This window comes from Dipodomys merriami, unplaced genomic scaffold (assembly GCF_024711535.1).
Source record: "Dipodomys merriami isolate MVZ:Mamm:240054 unplaced genomic scaffold, mDipMer1.0.p SCAF_3, whole genome shotgun sequence".
NCBI classification, from domain to species: Eukaryota; Metazoa; Chordata; class Mammalia; order Rodentia; family Heteromyidae; genus Dipodomys; species Dipodomys merriami.
The window spans coordinates 10487156-10508091 of NW_027204492.1; the positions used below are offsets into that span (position 1 = coordinate 10487156).

General features: G+C 41.0%; 1 protein-coding gene across 3 annotated transcripts in view; it reads right to left on the bottom strand.

Annotated features, from left to right (window-relative positions):
* The window catches only part of LOC138840027 (uncharacterized), a 60020-nt gene extending 39545 nt beyond the window's left edge, over nt 1-20475 (bottom strand). The window contains exons 1-8 of one of the 3 annotated variants that reach the window (XR_011376031.1): nt 20429-20475; nt 18671-18706; nt 18228-18333; nt 17795-17861; nt 17608-17650; nt 14876-16849; nt 9297-9435; nt 5287-5361 (exon numbers count right to left, since the gene is read on the bottom strand). The gene's annotated coding sequence lies outside the window, so the exon portion shown is untranslated. Of the gene's footprint in view, nt 1-5286; nt 5362-9296; nt 9436-14875; nt 16850-17607; nt 17651-17794; nt 17862-18202; nt 18334-18670; nt 18707-20428 lie in introns of all 3 variants that reach the window. The other 2 variants (XR_011376032.1, XM_070039627.1) reach the window with 2 other exon arrangements.
* Between the last annotated feature and the right edge of the window lie 461 nt (nt 20476-20936).

Here is a 20936-nt window from a genome sequence, read left to right on the forward strand (position 1 = left end):
TAATTAAAGCAAGCCTGGCACTGGTGGCTTATGCCTATAATCCTAGCTACTCAGGAGGCAGAGATCTGAGGATGGTCGTTCAAAGCCAGCCTGGGCAAGAATGCCCATGACACTCTTATCTCCAAATAAACACCAGAAAACAAGAAATGGCACTTTGGCTCAAAGTGGCAGAGTTCTAGCCTTGAACTGAAGAGCTCAGGGCCAGGGCCCAGGCCACAACTGACAATAATAATAATAATAATAATAATAATAATAATAATAATAATAATAATAATAATAATGCTGATAGGCAAAAGGGAAAATGGCAATGGCATACTGACCATTTGCCAAGCATGCAGAAGGACAATAGGAAATCAAATAAATGGCTGATCATCTCCAATCAGGAAAGGGCACACTACCAAGATTATCTAGAAACTCTTCTTTCTGATGGCATTCTTTTAGCTTCATTTGAAGTGTTACTTTTACCTCTCTATTGCTTTCCGTGGCAAAACTCTAATGTCTAACTAAAATTTTAGGATACACCATGAAAGGAGTCTGTGGATATTATTGGATATTTGAGAGCCTTTTGCATTTCCTGGCGTTCTCAATGTCTCTCAGTGTGTTTTCCTCTTTACACTCATTTGAAGCAAAATTCCCTTTCCTTAGGTAATGACAGCTCTGGATACAATTCCCTCCAGAACCGAAGAGTAAGGGCACTTCTGTGTGTGCGTTCTGCTGGCAAGCCTGGCTGTTCGTGTCCCAGCCCTGGGGCCCCAGAGGAAGGGCCTGCCTTTCTGCCATTTCTATCCTTGGTAGGGCCCTTGAGGTTGTAAAGGAACTGATGCTCCAGCTCTTAGATCTTGTGGCTGTCTGGTCTACAGTCTCACTAGCCCAACGAGGTGTCCAGGGCCCCAGCAGGTGGTTGCCATGCAGACTTCCTACTTTATAAGGGGACAAATTATTATTTTCTTGTCTGAGTCACTGGGCTTGCACTCTGGGCCTGGGCACTGTCCCTCAGCTCTTCAGCTCAAGGCAAGCGCTCTACCACTTGAGCCACAGCGCCACTTCCTGTTTTCTGAGTGGTTTTATTGGTGGTAAGAGTCTCACAGACTTTCCTGCCTGGGCTGGCTTTGAACCACAATCCTCAGATCTCCGCCTTCTGAGTAGCTAGGATTACAGGCGTGAGCCTCATTTGGGGGTTGAAGAAAGTAGTGTAGGGTGGATGAGTTGGGGGGGCAGTATTATTGAACTCAGGCCTTGCAGTTGTCAGGCAGTCAGTCTACCGTTTGGTGTACTCTCCTCGCCCTGTTTACTATTATTTTTCTAATAGGTTCTTGCTTTGTGCCTGAGAGAGCCTGGACTGCAATTCTTCCATTTTTGCTTCTTTTGTAGGCCATGCATGACTGTACATACATTTTATGAGTTGAAATGGGTTATCTTGAACTTTTTGTCTCAGCTGTCCTTAAACAGTAATCCTACCAATCTCAGCCTACTGAGTAGTGTCACTGACATAAATAAGAAACTAGATATAGAAAATACCCCAGGTTGGGTCATGAATAAATGGAACATAGAGATGATGGTATTTAGTAGCAATGCTATTCCCCGTCCTACTTCCGAAACTACTACTTCTAACGATATCAACAACAGCAATAGAGGTTTATGGATACTATTTATGAGTAAAGATAGCAAAAACTTAGTGCACAACATTAGAAAAACAATACTTCAAATTTAATTTTGCAACTTCTGTTCGTCATTCAATGACAAGAGTCTCCTTTTCAACAGCATCAGCTACATAATTTGTGGGGTCAACAATGGTCACATGTAGGGCCATATGATCAGAAGTTATTAAGGGCAGGCACTGATGGCTCACGCCTGTAATCCTAGCTACTCAGAGTGCTGAGATCTGAGGATCACAGTTCGAAGCCAGCCCAGGCAGGAAAGTCTCTGTGAGACTCTTATCTCCAATAAACCACCAAGAAACCAGAAGTGGCACTGTGGCTGAAACTGTTAGAGGGCTAGCCTTGAGCAAAACCTGCTCAGGGACAGTGTCCCAGCCCTGAGTTCAAATCCTATGACCAGCAAAATAAAATAAAATAAAAACTCATTAGGAAGTTCAAGACAGTGACAGAAAGACATTAAACTCAACAGAGAACCCGTCTTATTTTGGGGCTCTGTGTGAAGGCATGTGTGATCAGCTCGTGAATCAGCCCTGCTTATCAGCCTTCAAGACATCCCGTGAAAATATATCATCACTTCTTATTCTCATTTCATGAAAACTTTTGGTTCTGTTGTCTCTCAGAAATTTCTTATCAAGGGGCTGGGAAGGTGGCTCAGTGGTAGAGCGCTTGCCTTGCATGCATGAGGCCCTGGGTTCAATTCCTCAGCACCACATAAGCAAAATGAAAAAAGCCGGAAGTGGCGCTGTGGCTCAAGTGGTAGAGTGGTAGCCTTGAGCTGAAGAGCTGAGGGACAGCGCCCAGGCCCAGAGTTCAGGCCCCACAACTGGACCCAAAAAAAAAAAAAAATACTGTGAGGATGCCAGTGGTTCACATCTGTATTCGTAACTACTCAGGAGGCTGAGATCTAAGGATTGTGGTCCAAAGCCAGTCCCTCCATGGACTCTTGTTTCCAATTAACCATCAAATAACCAGAAGCAGAGCTGTGGCTCATGTGGTAGAGTGCTAACCTTGAGCACAAAACCTCAGGGATAGTGCTTATGCCCTAAGTTCAAGCCCCAGGACCAGTACCAAAAAAAAAAAAAGTATTATCAAGAGTACTAGTAGAGCTGGGCACTGATGGTTCATAACTGTAATCCTAGCTACTAAGGAGACTGAGATCTGAGGATTGCAGTTCAAAGCCAGCCCAGGCAGGAAAGTCTTCAATTAACCACCAGAAAACCGGAAGTGGCACTGTGGCTCAAAGAGGGTAAAACACTAACTAGCCTTCACTAACCAAAAAGCTCACAGACAGCACTTAGGACCCGGAGTTCAGGCCCCACGGCCAACAAAAACAGAGTGAGAGAAAGAGTACTATTAGAATCAGAGCTGTGTGTTTCAAGTCCTGGATGACATATTTAGTTCTTTATTTAATTGATTCTGGAAATAACTAATATACTTTCTATGGAATTCTCATACATCTTGCTGACTCATTCAAATACTACATAAAAAAAAATCTAGGGAAAGATCAAATCTCCATCCCACCACTTACAGGACTTTTTGTAAAACACACAAAAAAATGGTTTATGCCTATAATCTTAGATACTCAAGGGATACTGAGATCTTACTGAGATCTGATACCTGAAGATCATAGTTTGAAGCCAGTCTGGGCAGGAAGGTCCATGAGACTCTCATATCCAATTAACCATTAAAAAGCTGGAAGTAGAGCTTGTGGCGCAAATGCTGAGTGTCAGCCTTGAACAACAACAACAAAAAAGCTCAGAGACAGCTCCCACACCCAGAGTTCAAGTCCCAGGATAGACAAGAAGAAGAAGAAAAAGAGGAAGATGAAGAGGAAGAAGAAGAGGAAGAAGAAGAAGAAGAAGAAGAAGAAGAAGAAGAAGAAGAAGAAGAAGAAGAAGAAGAAGAAGAAGAAGAAGAAGAAGAAGAAGAAGAAGAAGAAGAAGAAGAAGAAGAGGAAGAAAGTTTATATTGCATTTCATCTCATTAGAAATTTTATACAGTCATCCTCAGAGTCATGAACTAATTTGGGAAAAAATAAAATCATACTCACTTAAGATACACTTTCCAGCCAATACTTTTAATGTTTACCAATTAGCATAATACATAATATTTATACTAATTTTAATAAATATATATTACTGACAATGTAATGATAAAAGGTTTAACTTTAGAGGCTTAGTGTCACAGAAAATGTTGTTTTGATCTCTATATTTTTTGCAGACAAAAAGGCAGACCTTTAAACCTTTAAACGTAAAAACATATCACATTAGAATAAAATGGGCTGGAGTGTGTACTCCACTGGTAGAGAGCCGCAAGCAGGAGGTCCTGAATTCAAAACCCAGTATTTAAAAACAAAAGTCCCATTGAGATGAAGGAATGGCTCCTACTTAGCAAGTGTGAGGCCCTGAATTCTAACTGTAATATCCACCAACCATAAACATAATAAAGTTGGCAGGTCATGATGGCTCACACCTGTAATCCTACCTATTCAAGAGGCAGAGATTGGGAGAACTGTGGTTTAAGGCCAACCCAGACTAAAAGATCATAAGATTCATTGTCAACCAATAGTTAAATGGTTGTCCTCACAGTGGTTATTTTGAAGAGAAATAAAACTGTCAATTTCAGACTACTAAAGAGGACCTTGTTCATTCTTTACTTTGAACACACTAATGCTGATTATCAAGTTAGTTTGGCAGTTTTATTTCATTAAATGCAAGATGTGATTAAACCTTTTTACTTAAAAATATATAAAAATTCAAAAAGGAGAATATGGCAGGTGAAAGGACATCATAAAGAAAAAACAACGGTGTCAAGTGCATAAAAACATGATCATATTCATTCATCAGTCTGCTGTAAATTATATTACTAAAGTATACCTATTTGCAATATGCTGGAATCTATAGTTTATAATAAATTTCAGTTGTTAACTTTAAGACAAGTGTGTGGTGGGGTGGCTGTTTTCACAATGAATTTATGCAGCAAGTATTTAGAAAGTGTGAAGATCATGGCTAGAGAAGTCAGTGAATCCCAGGAGTAGGATGGGGGGAGTGAAATCTGGAGATATGTATTTAAATGTTTTTTTCTTTCATGCATTTGTTTCTAACTCATTTATAAGATTATTTCTTTGTTGCTTTGTATGCCCCTCCCCCACAGTATAACCCCTGCTTTCACTATATTTGATGTTGGTATAATTTGTGGAGGAGATGGGGAAAAACAAGTCGTTTAAGGATACAGGTGGACCCGTTGCAACTATGAGAAGTACAAGTTGTCATGTCGAAAACGAACTTTACAACTTTGGTGGGGGGGGAAAGGGGGGGATTGGGGGTGCGGGGGGGGGGGTCTGGGAAGGGATGTGAAGGGTAAACAAAGGAGGAGGCTGCAATGCTTGATAAGAAATGTACTCAATATCTTGCCCATGTAATTGTAACCCCTCTGTACAGTATGTTCACAAAAAATAAAAATAAAAATTTTTAAAAAAAAGAAAAATTTCATTTCATTTTTATTACTATTTTTATTTCAGGATATAGTAGAAAGTACTACGATGTGATATATTCTGGCTTACTCACAAGGACAGATACACCATCTTCAATGTATACAGTTCACAGCAAAGCCCAAATAGTGTACTTACTTGACATGGCCACTAGGTGGCAAACGCACACAAAGTGCAAGTCCCTCTTCTACTGAGCTCTCAATCTTCTAGCTCCTGTAAAAGGGAAAAGAATACAAAAGAATGATAGGAAACACTTATTTGGGTCCTTTCCAGTTGTCATCAGTAAATCTTTTACACCTCTCAGAATTTCAGAAATGATCCTGTTTATGAACAAAATATATTCTTTAATAATACATTACTAAAATATTGATTAGTATATTTACATAATAATCTATCTGTAGTCCAGTGTTAGCTACTCAGGAGGGTGAGATCTGGGGATCACGGTTCAAAGCCAGCCCGGGCAGGAAAGTCTATGAAATTCTTATCTCCAATAAACCACCAGAAAACCAGAAGTGGCACTGTGGCTCAAGTGGTTGAGCGCTTGTCTTGAGTTGAAGAGCTGAGGGACAGTGCCCAGGCCCAGAGTTCAAGCCCCACAACCAACAAAATAAAACTAAACTAAACTAATATATCTGTAGGATACAACCATGCAGAATGACGATTAAAATCCAACCCAGTGAGGTTAAGCAGTTTGATGCTAGAAACATTAAAAATAACAGCAATAGCAGCAAATTGCATGACACTCACTCATTTCATTAAGTTTGCAAACAGCACTGAAAGCTAAGTGCTAAGATTATCTCCATATTACAAAGGACAATGTGAGAAAATGGCCCAAATTACTGAGCTGGTGAGTGACAGAGCTGAGGTTAAAAAAAATACAAGCTCTCTTTTGCTTCAGGAGTTATGCATTTAAATATTAAAGTGTGATATTTCAGTAGTGCAGTGTGCATATCAGTCTGCATATTTTTTCTGTATTTGTTCATACATGTATTCATCTGTTTCAATGTGATCACTCTGTGTGAATATGGAAGTGTGTTACATGTTTCTTATACACATTGCGGTGCTTGAGATGTTTTTAGATATCTCACAATAATTTTCCACATCTACCTTTATGCTATATAGTCATATTAGAGAGCTTGAAAATTGTTCCTTGCTCACAGGCCAAGATTTTAATGAATACTAAGCTATAGCTTCCTTTATGGAATGCTTGTGTTTCCTTTATGTGTGATTGGATGTCTTGTTTTCACAGATACATTAGCATGTGGCTATGTGCATGTAAGTCTACCTTTCTGTTCACATCAAAATTTACTTCTGTATGCATCTATATATCTATGTTGATACATGTTCAACTCTGTGTTCTAAACTTTATGGTCTAATTCTGTGCATGTCTGGATAATGTAAGTTGATTCTAAATGTGGTATTTGGTGTGTGTTAGCACAGTAAAGAGAGTTTAGGTGAGTAGCTCTAAGTCTGGGTGTGATGACAGCTTGTGTTAGTACAATGGGACTACTTCCTACAGCAAGTTCAGTCTATATTAACATGTAATTATCTGTGTTGTGAGTATACCACCGTGTAACTGCATGTCTTCAGTTGTGGATCTTTGTGTCAGATTGTGGCTTGTTTTGTGGATATGCTTGTGTGCTAGGTTATGTGTGTCTTTCATAAGGTGTCTCACAGTGTGTTGTATTCATGCACATTTTTGTGTAGCATGTATCATGTACTAATGCGGGTGGTGATGTGAGCTTGTATTGTAGGAATCTGAGTGTTAGGACGTCTGTTACTGTGCTGTGGCCAGAACCTATAAGATGGATGAGTGTATATGTTGTGATTTGATTCTAGGCATTTTGGAGCGGGTGTGCGTGTAGGAGAAAATTGAAAATAAGGTGACAATTGTGGGAAACATCAATGAACGCTTAAGGTGGAAAGTTCAAGGTGTTGTTAGAGTGAGTTTGTACATTGTAAATTGTACCTAAGTAGTGAGTCAAGGGTGCCTTTGGGGACTATCTATACAATACAGGGGGCTGGAAATGTGACTTAGTGGAAGAGTGCTCACCTAGCATTCCTGAAGCCTGCAGTTTGATTCCTCAGTACCACATACACGGAAAAAGCCAGAAGTGGAGCTGTTGCTCAAGTGGTCCAGTGCTAGCCTTCAGCAAAAGAAGCTCAGGGAGCTCTCTGTCCATTTCTAGCTCTCTGCTCTCTCTGCCTTTTTCTAGCTCTCTCTATCACTCTCTCAGTTCTTTTCTGCTCTCTCTGCTCTCTTGCTCTTTTCTAGCTCTCTCTGCTAACTAGCTCTCTCTGTTCTATTCTAGCTCTCTCTCTCTCTCTGTTCTTACCTCTCTCTCTTTTCTAGCTCTTTCCTCTCTTCCTAGCTCTCTCTCTTTCCTAGGCCTTTCCCAGCCACGTGGAGTGCCAACCTTGCCTGGTCCCAGCAGGTCTACTGAATAAACCTACCCCTTACCTGAATACCACGTGCGTGCTGGTGCTGTTCTTACTCGGCTACCTCTTTTTAAAAACCTAACATAAATGGTGCCGTGACTCGGATAAAGGCTTCAAGTCAGGATAGCTGGGATTTCTCTCTGTTTTTTTCCCTCTTTTTTCTTTTTTTTTGTTTGTTCTTCCCTTTTTGCTCTGAGGAATACACACAGTTCTGACGGCCTTTTGCAAACCCGTCTGTCCGCTGTGGACACAGCGCATCGATACCATTGCTGCCTTCACATCCACGTCCACACCACTTCTCTACTCTGGTGAGTGAAACTACTCTCTACAGTTCTCTGTTGCTCAGTCTCCAGATGTGGCGCCACGCCAGAGAGCTCCTACGGCCTTTAGCTGAAAGGCGGTCACCTCTGAAGCCGAGGATGCTTGGCTTTGGGGGCTTGGCCATTTCTCTCTAGAGGGCTCTGGGGGAAGTCCGGACGCCACTTCTGCCTGGTCAGCTCTCCTTCACTCACCAGACTGACTCCCCTACTCATGTAATGGGGTGCTACGAATCACGCCTGAGCCGTGAAACCCCTTTGAAATGCCTCCTGCGTTCCCTGGAAAGCCAGAGCACCTAATTTTATGCCATTCTCAGAAGTATACAGTTTTTGCTACTGCAATGGTAAATGGTCAGAAGTTTGTTTAATTTCAGGCTCTCTTTGCTCTCTCTCTGCCATTCATGTCCAACTTTCTACTCTGGCCCTGGTAACTGAGGCCCAAGCATCTGCTCCTGGATGGCCAGCAGACTCCACCCTCCTCGCAGCAAAGTTTCCACCTAGTACCTGAGTTACCTAGGCAACTGGGACACCTGGAAGAGGTCACATCTGCATCCGCTGAGGTCACATCTGAATTTGATGTGGCCACACCTTTCCCCGCCCATACCCTACATAAGGCCTAGCCCAGGCCCAGACGCTCTCTTGCTGCTCTTGCTCTCTCTGTTCTATTCTAGCTCTCTCTCTGTTCTTTTCTTGCTCTCTCTCTTTCCCAGCCACCTGGAGTGCCAACCTTGCCTGGTCCCAGCAGGCCTACTGAATAAAACTACCCCTTACCTGAATACCACGTGAGTGCTGCTGTTCTTACCCCTCTTTCTGCTCTTTTCTAGCTCTTTCCTCTCTTTCCCAGCTCTCTCTCATTCCCAGGCCTTTCCCAGCACGTAGAGTGCCACCCTTGCATGGTCCCAGCAGGCCTACTGAATAAACCTACCCCTTACCTGAAAAAAAAAAAAAAAAAAAAAGAAGCTCAGGGACACTGCCCAGGCCCTGAGTTCAAGCCCAGGACTGGCAAAAATAAAAAAAACAAAAAAACAAAAAAAAGTACAATATAGGGTAGGTATTGAATGTATGGGTCAACTCTGTCGGTCCTGGAGCTATTTTCTGTGTGAATGACAGAGACGTATATTTTCATTGCAGAGTATATTATGTGCATTTTGAAACGAACCCACACCAGAATACAAGTTTCTGTTTGTAGGAAAATTCACCTGTCTACATCTGCCCCCTTGTAATCTGAATCCACATTTTAGGAAGCTAGTTTGTGGAATGTCAGACATATGTTATTGTGTGGGGACAGTTTGTGATGAAGTTGGATGTGTGGGATCTGTTCTTCTCACAGTGCAGTAGCTACATGCTGAGCGTGAGGCTGTTACAGGAAGATGTTTCCACTGTGGGACTTACCAGTGTATTACAGTGCATTACACTTCCTGTGTTGGTACCAGGTGGTGAGTGCGGGCATTGTGAGGACAAGTCTTCTTATTGTAGGTTCATTGCAGGCAGCGTCAGGAGGGATTTCCACCATCATCTGGAACAAGACGTCCTTTGAAGCAAATCATGGTGATGATAATATTAGATAGCTTCTGGAGCAAGTGTTGGCATTCTGTGAATTTCAACACTGTGTCTTAAATCTGTATATGGTGATGAGATTCTAAGGCGGTGCTGAGAGACTTATGTCATGAAGCCTGTACCACATAGTCAACTAAACCGGTTTACTGTTGAGTGGCAGTGTGGAAATAATGGGAGATTCCTGGTACTATAGAACTCGCATGGATTTTGTACTGATTCTTAGCATTGTGGTGCGTGTCTATGTGTTGATTATAACACATTATAAGGTTTTTCTTTGGGTTAAGTCTCTATACTCTATAATAATACCATATATAGGGATGGAAGGTTGAGCATTGCAGAATTAATTTGGAAATAGGGTAAAATCCTTGAGAGATATTTGTGGGTTCCTATGCTATCTTACCTGCTTCTAGCCATCTAAATCTTTTTCTTTTTTTCTATTTTTCCTTTATTTTTCCAGTGATGGGACTTGAAGTCTGGGCCTGGGTGCTGTCACTCAGCTCTTCAGCTAAAGGCTAGCACTCTACCACTTGAGCCACAGCGCCACTTCCAGCTTTCTAGTGGTTTACTGAAGATAGGAGTTTCACAGACTTTCTTGCCAGGGCTGGCTTTGTACTGAGATCCTCAGATCTCAGCCTCCTGAGTAGCTAGGATTACAGGTGTGAGCCACCAGTGCCGGGCTTTAACTGTCTGTATCTTATGAGGCACATTTGAATACAGGAGTTGTGGGAGAAGCTGTGTACTTTGGATTGTGTTTTGAGGCACTTTCGGGTGCTTTGAGATGATTCTAGACACTTTAAACAGAGCTCTGCAGTGTTAGGGAAGCCTCTGCATTATTTGAGGGGTTTCAAAATCATGAAGGTTGGCTGTATTCTGGAAGACATGGCCAGAAGCTGCTTCATTAACCTCTGTGGCTCAGGTTAATAAAGTTTATGGACAAGGTCTGTATATATTGTATTATGGCTTATGTCAGTATGTCATGTATGTTGTAATTATATGTCCCATGTATGTATATTTTATGTCTGGGTGAATATTTTTTGGCATGCCTTCACCTAGTGGAGCCTATCTGGTCTGTGTAGGATTTGGTTACATGGTTCCACATTTGTGCATGCACTAAGCCAAATTAGGGTGTTGTGGAGATCCAAAATTATTTTTTAAATCAGTATGTGTATTATAGGAAGAGTCTGCATCTTAGGGTGCATACTGTTGTGTGGTAGCAACTATTTTGTGTTTTGGGGAAGCAATACCAATTTTCTGTGTAAATGTGTGGAGTGTGAAGTGTTATGATGTATGTCTTGGTATTAAAAGGTCAAAATGTTGGGGGGGAGGGGGGAGGCTGGGAAGGGATGTGAAGGGTAAACAAAGGAGGAGGCTGCAATGCTTGGTAAGAAATGTATGAATTATCCTGCCCATGTAATTGTAACCCCTCTGTACAGTATGTTCACAAATAAAATTAAATTAAAAATAAATAAATAAAAGGTCAGAATGTTGTTTGGCCTGGCATGTTTGTGGGTGCTTTGCTGGGTTGTGGGGCTGGTTTACTTTGCACAGTAGGTCTGTCTCTTGTGAGGCTAGCCTTGGTGAGGATGCAAAGTTAGGTGTGGTGTTGTGGGGCCAGTAAGGGTTTCATGGGGTTACATTTCATGTAGAGTCAATCTGGCTTTTCAGGGTGAGTCTGAGTGCTGTAAGACATGTTTGAATGCCATGGGCTATTTTTTTTGTCGGTCATGGGGCTTGAACTCTGGGCCTGGGTGCTGTCCCTCACCTCTTCAGCTCAAGGCTCTACCACTTGAGCCACTATGCCACTTCTGGTTTTCTGGTGGTTTATTGGAGATAAGAGTTTCACGGCTTTTCCTTCCAGGGCTGTCTTTGAACCATGATCCTGAGATCTTAGCCTGCTGAGTAGCTAGGATTACAGGCATGAGCCATCAGTACCCAGATCTACAGGGTAAATTTAAATATTATTATATGATTCTAAGTTCTCTACAGGGAATGTACATTTATGTATGTATGTTTGTACTGCAGTTAGTGATGTTTCTATATGTTGTCCATAAGTTCTGTGAGATCAGAGGAAATATTTGCAGGACTACTCTGCATATTGGGAGAGCATGTCATAGAGAAATACAGTTGAGCTGTGTGGCCAGTGTGGGTACTCTGTGAGAAATGGGAGCCCACATGTCTGAGGCAAGTCAGGATGTTAGGGGCGCTATTATACTCATCTGGGTAATATTATATTCATATGATGAGCACTGATGTTTTACGTGTTCTCTAGCTTCTCAGACTTCTTATGTAGGTTTTTGTATTGCAAAGGCAAGAAGCTGGTGTGTGTGTGTGTGTGTGTGTGTGTGTGTGTGTGTGTGTGTGTGTGTGTGTGTGTGTGTGTGTGTGTCTGCTGGTCCTGGAACATGAATTTGGAGATTGGGTGCTGTCCCTGAGCTCCTTTAGTTCAAGGCTAGCATGAGCCACTTCCAGCTTTTTCTACATAGTTAATTGGAGATAAGAATCTCATGGACTTTCCTGCCTGGGCTGTCTTCAAACCGCAACCCTCATATTTCAGCCTCCTGAATCACTAGGATTACAGGCATAAGCCATCAGCTCATGGCAAGAAGCTGTTTTATAGGGCTGGCCTGATACTGTGGAGGTAGATCTGAGTATCTTGGGAGAAGCCTAGTTTTATGTGATGGATGTGGATGGTGAATACTGTGCCAGTACATTGTTACTTGCATGTATGCTATCCAATATTTCTCTGTTCTATGAAGCTAGTGTTTTCATTATATTTTATGGCACAAGGTATATATTATGGAATTATTTTATTGCCTTAGAAGCATAACTATATTGCTAGTATTAGCTTTGTGTTATTAAGCCAGGCTTACAGATTGAGTCTGGATACTAAGGGGAAGTCGGGGTATAATGAGACATAGCAGTACACTTATGATGTTTGTATAAGCAGGACGGTGTGTTGCTGATTTCGTTTGTATGCCACCTATGCTCTGTGGGACAGGTCCACAGGTCCTAGTTCCTTGTGTTGTAAGGCTAGTTTGTTCATTGTAATCAAGTTTATGCGGTGTGGTGCATTTTGGAGAAAGCCATGTGTAGTAGATCACTGCTGGGGATTGAAAGTGAGCACTTGGTGTTGTGGAGCCAATGTGGTGTTCTAGGGTTGGCCTGAATGCAATGCAACATTGTGTTTATGATAGGGAGTGCTTATTTGAACTGGGATGTCTCCATATATGGATGAGTTTCTATGTTCTAGCTATATTTGTACATTGTAGTGTGTGTCAATAGGATGAGCCTAGATGTTACATAGAGACAGTGTGGCTGCTGCTTTTAAGTGTTGTGGGCTCACTGTAATCAATACTATTGAATAGGGGTAACAGTATGACTTGGGGTATGATTATGAGGTTTATGTGGGATAGCCTGTCTATGGGTAGTATGCTATTTTATTATTTTATATTGTTTTATATTTTTTTACTATTGGGGTCCCAATTCCAGGGGTAGTAACACCATTAACAACAACAACAAAATTAGCTAATATTAATGACATGAATTCTTTACCAGGTACTATCATACACCCTTTATAGGCACTAACCTATGTATTCCTTTTATTTATTTATTTATTTATGTATTTATTTATTGGTCGGTGGTGGGGCTTGAACTCTGGGCCTGAGCGCTGTCCCTCAGCTTTTCAGCTCAAGGCTAGCGCTCTACCACTTGAGCCACAGCACCACTTCCAGTTTTCTGGTGGTTTATTGGAGATAAGAGTTTCACGGACTTTCCTGCCTGGGCTGGCTTTGAACCTTGATCCTCAGATCTCAGCCTCCTGAGTAGCTAGGATTATAGGCGAGAGCCTCTGGTGCCTGGATGTATTCCTTTTAATTACCATAAGAAATAGGTACCATAATTGTTTTTATTTCATAGATGAGAAAAGTAAGACTCAAAAAGGTCAATAAACTTTTTGAAGGTCACAATAGCAGTGATGGTGTATATGAGATTGGAAGCTGAGCAGTTGGATGTCTGGATACAACCTTTCCCCTGCACAAGGAGGCTAGGTGTTGTAGACCAAGTTTTGTGCTACATGGATATATGCTAGGTGAGTCAAGCTAGTCTTCGCTCTGTGCATGTATGGCCAATAGAGGGTGGGATTTTTTATTGTGAGCCTGACTTTGCTCTGTAGGAGTCTGGATGCTCAAATTCAAATGCAAGTTTCAATGTTGTGGGATGAGTTTGTGTGTATGTTGTGCTGTGCTACTATGCATTCAGGAGAGGTGTGTGTCCTACCATGGCTATCTGCATGGTAGGACTTATTAAGGTATTAGAGAAGAAATCTGGGTGGTGTAGAGCATGCAATCCTATGTGTAGCAGTATATTCCAGTAACTCAGAGTTATGGGCAAGTTATAAGATGTGGGACATATATTTCCTGAAGATCAAGTGTTAGATAGGAGTAAGTTAATATGTTCTAGGAAGGGGGATTTATGTTGTAATAAGATAATATGTGCATTCAGGGGTTTCGATTTAGAAGTACATTTGTGAGTAGTGAGGAAATCTACTACTAGAGGACAAAAGTCTGTAAGAAACATCATTGTGTGTGACAGTGAGCATATCTCTGAGTGTAGGGTGCATTGTGGGACATTACCTTGTAGAGTGAAGCTGACAGTTGCACATCTAGTCTGTGTGTTGTGAAATAGGTCTATGTGTTGTGGACTGGGCCTATGTGTACCACTGCGCACTTAATTTTCATGCAACTGTCTATGTTTTGAGTGGCATCTCTTTTAGAGTTCTGCCTGTACTCTCTGAGGTGTGTGGGTATTAGGTTGAGGTGTCTGTGTGCTGTAAAGAACTTCTGCATATTTTGGGGACTAGGCTATGGATTACGTGGTAAATCGGTGTTGCTCAATGGCTGTAGATATTTAGGCCCTTATTGTTTGAGTAGTATGGTGATAGCAGAAGGTGGTGACTGTAATATAAATTACTCCAGTAATTTAGTATTGCTCTAGTAATAATATTTTAGTATTAATCTAGTAATACAAATTACTCTAGTAGTTCCTTTGTGACAGACATTGTATTAAGCACTAAACATGTCTTCATTAATTCATCCTTTACAATACACATTTTTGCAGTGTTGGTGATCATACCTACTGCTGTGTATATGGGGACAAATGCTCTACCACTATGCTACATCTCCAGCCTTTTTGTTTGAGACAGGACCTAACTCCACAGATCAGGCTGGCTGGAATAAACATTGTTTATTCCAGGCTGGCCTCAAACTCAAGACCCTTCTGTCTCTGCCTTGTAGGTCCTGAGTTTAAAACAGGGTACCATCACACCTGCTACAGTAAACCTCGGAAGGTTGAACTATTGTTATGTTTGTTTCATAAGTAAGCAAATTATAAACAAAAAAACAATAAAATGCACTTACCTGTGGTTATACAATTATTAAGGGATGGGATCTGGATTCAAATTCAGGTAGTCTAGGTCCAGAAGACTTGTTCTTAATCATTACACAAGCAGTATATCTGTGGTAGGCCAGTTGTAGCTCAATGGTCAGGTAAAGCATGTCTTCCCAAAATAATGGAAATCCTTGTAAAGTAGGTGGAATATGTGTATTATATGTCTACACAGTGAGCAATGGTTATGTTCATTGTAGGTTTTTAAATTATAGAATAGATCTGTGTTGTAATACAATTCTCTGTGTTGTGAAAAAATGTGTTTGCAAATGTCCTGTGGATTTTAAGGCATGTCTTACATATCATGAGTATGATTATGTTTAATCTATGTATTTAGGTTGAGTCTCAGTGGTCAGCAGTGGGTTTTTTTTATGAGTTGTGAAGCAAGTACATGCATTGATGGGAGAATGTGTGGATTTGTATGGAGTTGTATGTGCATGGCTATGGGCAGCAGTGTGCGCAGTGTAAATCGTTGTCATGCTTTGTAGTAACTCTTATTTACAAATGATATCATGCATTGTGGGCACGTTGGTGCAAGTATGTGCCATGGCACATTGTGAGCATTTCAGTGGTGGACTGTTGCAGGATGAGGCGAGGACTGTGCATCACATCGATGGTGGTGCCCTGAGGGGTTTCTAAATACTTGAGTGAAAGATGAATGGGTCTGTGTATAAAACAAGTCTTATCTGTTATCGTACCAATCTGCATGCTGTGGGGCCTACGTATCACAGTGCGTCTGAGGAAGTTCAGGTTATTTGGGGTGATAAAGGAACCATAGTGTGCACTGTGACCATGAGTTTAGAAGGAGATTCAGATGCTGTAGGACAAAAAAGTGCCTAGAGGCAAGTATTTGCATTGTATAGTGAGCAAGTTCATTCTAAAGTGAATTGGTACAGTGAAGAGTTAGTTTAGGTTCTGTAGTGTAATCTTATATGTGACAGCACTGTGTGTCCGTCTATGTGTATATGTTGTGGCATGACTGTGGTATCTCAGTGTAATAAGGTGAACATGTCTGAGGGCCATGAGAACATCTCTGTACTGTGTGCTTACTATGTGTTTCACAGCATGAGTTTGCGTGACCTGGGAAATGTCTGTGCAGTGAGATGAGTCTATGTCCTGTTGTACCATCTGAAGCTTGTGGTCATTATCTGTGTGTCATGGGGCAAGTCTCTCTGTTAACGGAGTCTTGTGCCATGACAGGAGACTTCAAGCTGTATTATGAGTCTATGTTCTGCAGGGGAAGTCTGCATGACATAGAGAGATTCTGTGTGCTCTAGAATGACTGTGTGCTGTGGACACAGAGTGTTCTGCTATGCAACTTATCATGACATGGGGAAAGTCTGTATGCCGTGGGCATGAACTGTTACAAGGTTCAGTGTGATAGAAGGAGTCTGTGCACAGGAGGGTTGGGTCAGTGGAGCATGCACTGGAGAAATGGTGGATCATGAAGAGATCTGTATTCTATGGGAGGGGGTATGCTGTACAAAAGGGAGTATCTCTAGGCCCCATGTGCATGTTGTAGGGAGGATATATGTTCCGTGAGTCAAGTCTGTATGCTGTTTGTGCCCTGGGAAAGGAAGGTCTGTGTGATGGAAAGGGACTGTAATACTGCAACTGTCTGTGTTTCGTAGGCAAAGTCTTTATGATATAGCAAGCCACTGTTATGTGGGGCACATTAGTGTCCCTTAGATGGGTCTGTGTGCTGAGGGGAATCTGTTGCCTTTGGAAGTACAGTAAGGTGGGAAATGTCCTTGTAGCATGGGGGCAAATATTTTTGCTACTGTGTATGGATGTGCCTTGGGGCAGGGATGTACTATAGGGGAAGCCTGTGTGCTATGGGAAAACACTGTACACTAAAGAGGTAAGTGCATGTTTGTATTCTTTGGCCAACAGAAGCATTAGAGGATGAGTTGTATACTGCGGTGCAAATCTGATCCCAGGCAATTCTACAAATAACAAGACAACACTTTTTAATGATTGCTAACTACCACTTTTCTACAGGTGTTCATTTCACTCTGAAGAAACTAAGGCACGGATGACTAGGTAATTCCCACATGTCGTGCAACCAGCAAGGGGTGCAGATTTGAAATCAGGTACTCTGCTTCCTGCACCCACATTATAGGGATTCCTTGGGGCCTTAAAAACATCAGGTGCTTCAACACTGAAAAGACCTTGTGATCAGTAGTAGAATTTATTCACTGCAATTAATTTGGGAGAAAAAAAAACGTAAAAGCTTCAAGCCTTCCAAGGATTTAAAAAAAATGCAATGATCTGTATTCAATAATGATGTCAGTTTAGCAAAGAAAAATTGACGTCATGTCTGCAGAATAAGTCCTTCAGCCACCGCAGGCACCCAAGACCCTTCTCTGGCCTCACAGCCGCATTCTGTTACTGCAGAAGAGTCATTGCGCATGCTTGGGTAAGCTCCCGTTGCTAGGGAAACCAGTCTCCAGCCATAAACAAATCAGACTAATGCGGCAAGTGGGGAAATGACTGGAGCTGTGTCTATGAGCCCAGAGTCCTGTGCAATAACAACATATAAGGAACCTCCCACACACACCCTTTTGCCCTCCAGGAAGCAGCTGGAGGCCAGGGTTAGAGGTCCATAGAAAAAGAGGGCTGTGTTGGGAGGCAAAGGGTTCAACAGAAGGTACAGGTGATTTTTCAAATTCTCAAATAGTCTTGTGAACAACATTTAACCTACCTCCCACTAAAAGACTCCATGTTTTATGACCTGAGAATTCCACCTGCAATGAAAAAGAGGTGAACCTTTGGAGTCCAAAGAGATAGTAACAGTGGTAGCAATCCTTGATTCTTTAAATCCCTAGATCATGCTACTGTCAGCAGCAGGCTGACCAACATGACAACTTCTGCTTTCACACATCTCTTACATGTATTTGCCTTGTACGCCATTCTAGAAAATTCCAGGAACTGAATCCAGATAACTCTCTTGAAAACCTGAAGAGCAGGAAAAGTGGTTAAAGGAAGAATGTAAGGACTAGCACAAACCCCTGAGTTATTTCTTTTCAAACATACAAGTGGGCTATCAGGTGAGTCCCTGAGGAACAGAATATCTGGAACGGTGGTTTTCTGTAGTTGATTACTACATGTTTACTTGTTAAAACATATGACATAAATCACATTTTTAAATATTAAAAATGAAAGACAATCCTATTTAAAACCCACTGTCCTAGGTTGCATGTCCCTAGAATTCTTGAAAGGCAGAAACTAAATGTGCTGCTTTAGCAAGCTGTCAGACATTCCAAGAAGGTAGAAGTACTATTGTGGAATGTAATCACCTTGAATGGAAAGAAAATGGCCGACCTGTGGAAAACTACACCCCATCTAATGGGAGAACAGCTGTTGACATTTCAAATCAGTGCCAGAAGGTCAGATTATGCAGTGTGTAATTGCTGAAACAACTGGTGACCTATTTGGAAAGAACAGAAAATTAGATTCTACTTTATACCACATACCAAAATAAACTCTAGGTGGATTAAAGAGCAAATTATTTTTAATAAAGGTATCAGAGAAAAATCAGGAGAATATATGTATAGGTGACTACTCCATGAGAAAGAAACAAAATCCACAATTTATAGATATAAATTAGGTGAAAATATAAGCTGCACAATGTGAAAAACATCACCACTCACTAGAAATTTTTAAACAGTCAATAACCAAGCAATGACAAAAAATCATGTTTTAACCACATATGATAAATTAGATGATGTCTTACAACAGGGAAAACACATTAAACTAGATCATACCACTTAATCCAGGAGTTCCACGTCTACGTATTTATCCTAAGGAAAGAAAAACCAAAAAAGCATCCTCAAATCACTTTTCACAGCAAAAAATGCACATATTTACATTCAATAATTGGACATTCAGTGACACTCTCAGTTAAAATTATGTATCAAAAACACATTGTATAGGGTATTTTTAAAATACACATAATTCCTCCCAATGTATGTTAAAAACTATATGCACATGTGATCTTCATTTTGCATTAAATATTTCTATGCATATACATTTGTATCTATTCAGGGAAAAAGAGACTTGACAGCAAATATGCTACAGCAATTAACTCTGAGTTTTGGGTTATAAGTAATTGGTATAATCACCTATATATTTCTAAATGTTCTACATTACAAAGAGGAAAACTGAATTTTAACCAAGTATTCTATAGCAAGCATAGAAAAACACTGAGTGCAGAAAAGAATGTCTATGAACAAAGACAATGAAAGGCAAATATTAGCTGCAAATGTAAATCAATGGAAGCTTACAGAAGATGAAGTCATTATCTGCCACTGCATGATTACAGCATGAGTGGCATGTTTGTATGTATAGAATTTCCTGTACAAGATGGAGTCCTGGAAATTTTTCTTCACTACACCACAGAATGGTCACATGTCTCTGGATGCGTCAGTCACTGTTTGCCGCAGTGCTGTGCTGTCCCCCCCCCCCCCCCCCGCCTTCACCACGCTCTCTCCCTTTCCCCTGCAAAACACACTACCAGCAGACATGTTCAACTTTGGACATGGTCCATCTTGGGGACTTTCTAATAAGCCTTTTCCTTCTTAATTCTCCTGTATAATTGCTGTTTCATCCTCTATGCAAAAAAAATTAATTCATTTTTTTCTCCTTCCTTCCTATTCAAGTGTCAAAACAATCTGAATTCCAAAGGAATTTTGAAAGACACCATTTCACATTTTCTCCTGTTTTCTTACAGAAATTGGCCACAGGAACACTCACATTTTCAGACAAATGGCAGAAGTGAACCTAGAAACTGTATCTATAGGAATCTCTACTATGTGCTCATCTCCCTTTTCAAAAAGCGAAGCACCATGAACATTCTGTCCTTCCTGTGCAAATGGATATGCAACACGAAGGCACCGAGGCAATCTTACTATATTTATTACTTATTTTTCGTGTTTCATATCTCCAAATCAAATTTTCATCTTTCTCATTCACTAAACCTTCATCGCTCACATGAAGCCATTAACATTAATATTATTGCAGGCTACACTCTTTTCTCAGTTTCTCACCCATGCAGACATTTCCTCATACATTCGTCTTAATTTAAAAAGACGTGAAACATAGGATCTCTTCCTGTATTGCAAAATAATATTGTTCTCATGCTGTCAACACACTGAGAAAAGAAATCAGATCTGAGAACATCTTGAAATCGTAACTACCATTTCATCCTGTCTAATCCAAATACCAGAAAGCTGAGACACCATTTTAGTAACATCTTTATTCAATCTTATTTAGGAAACTGTCTCACCAGACTTCCAAGGGGAAAGGTCTGTATATCTTTCTAGCAACTCATTCACCATTTAAGAAGCAAACAAACCAGCAGCATGACTGTACAATATGAAGAATTTTAATTCATTTTTTCTAGTGCCACTGCCTAGAGAAATTCCTATACAGATCTCTATTCTGCTGTTCCCTCCAAGCATATCACTTGCTTTACAAAGTGGAGCCTCAACAACTATTTTATGAAAGCTTTCTCAGCTACTTACCAGTTGCGTGCTCTCTGGCTCTCCAGCAGCTCTGAGACTGTCTGTCGCACTGAAGGAGTGGGAGGGGAACAGCAAAGCAACAGCCACTTGAAAATGAGCTGCGCTCTGAGGAAGGGATTAGCTCAGTAGAGAGAAATGAAATGCCTTGAGATTGTCTTCAAAAATCCTCCCAAACTGTAAAATCATATGAAGCATCCTATGTTAAAATGTGCACACTTTTCAAAGGAGAGAGTTTAATGGCTAAACCTCAGCTCCCCAAACTACTTAAACTGCCTGGATTTGCTGTGGAACCCCTACAAGACCATGGACTTTTGGCTCTCCCGTCTCCTAGCAACATTCTCATTAATATATTTTTTTTTCCTGCAGTAGTCCTACTAGGCATCAGAGAACACTGACAAGGTCTAAGCCTCTGATAAGAAACATCACACTTAGTTGATCGGGATATATTTTCCCCAGATAATAAGGAAAGTGAAGAATTCAATAGCAAATTACCTAAGGGAAATTTTCT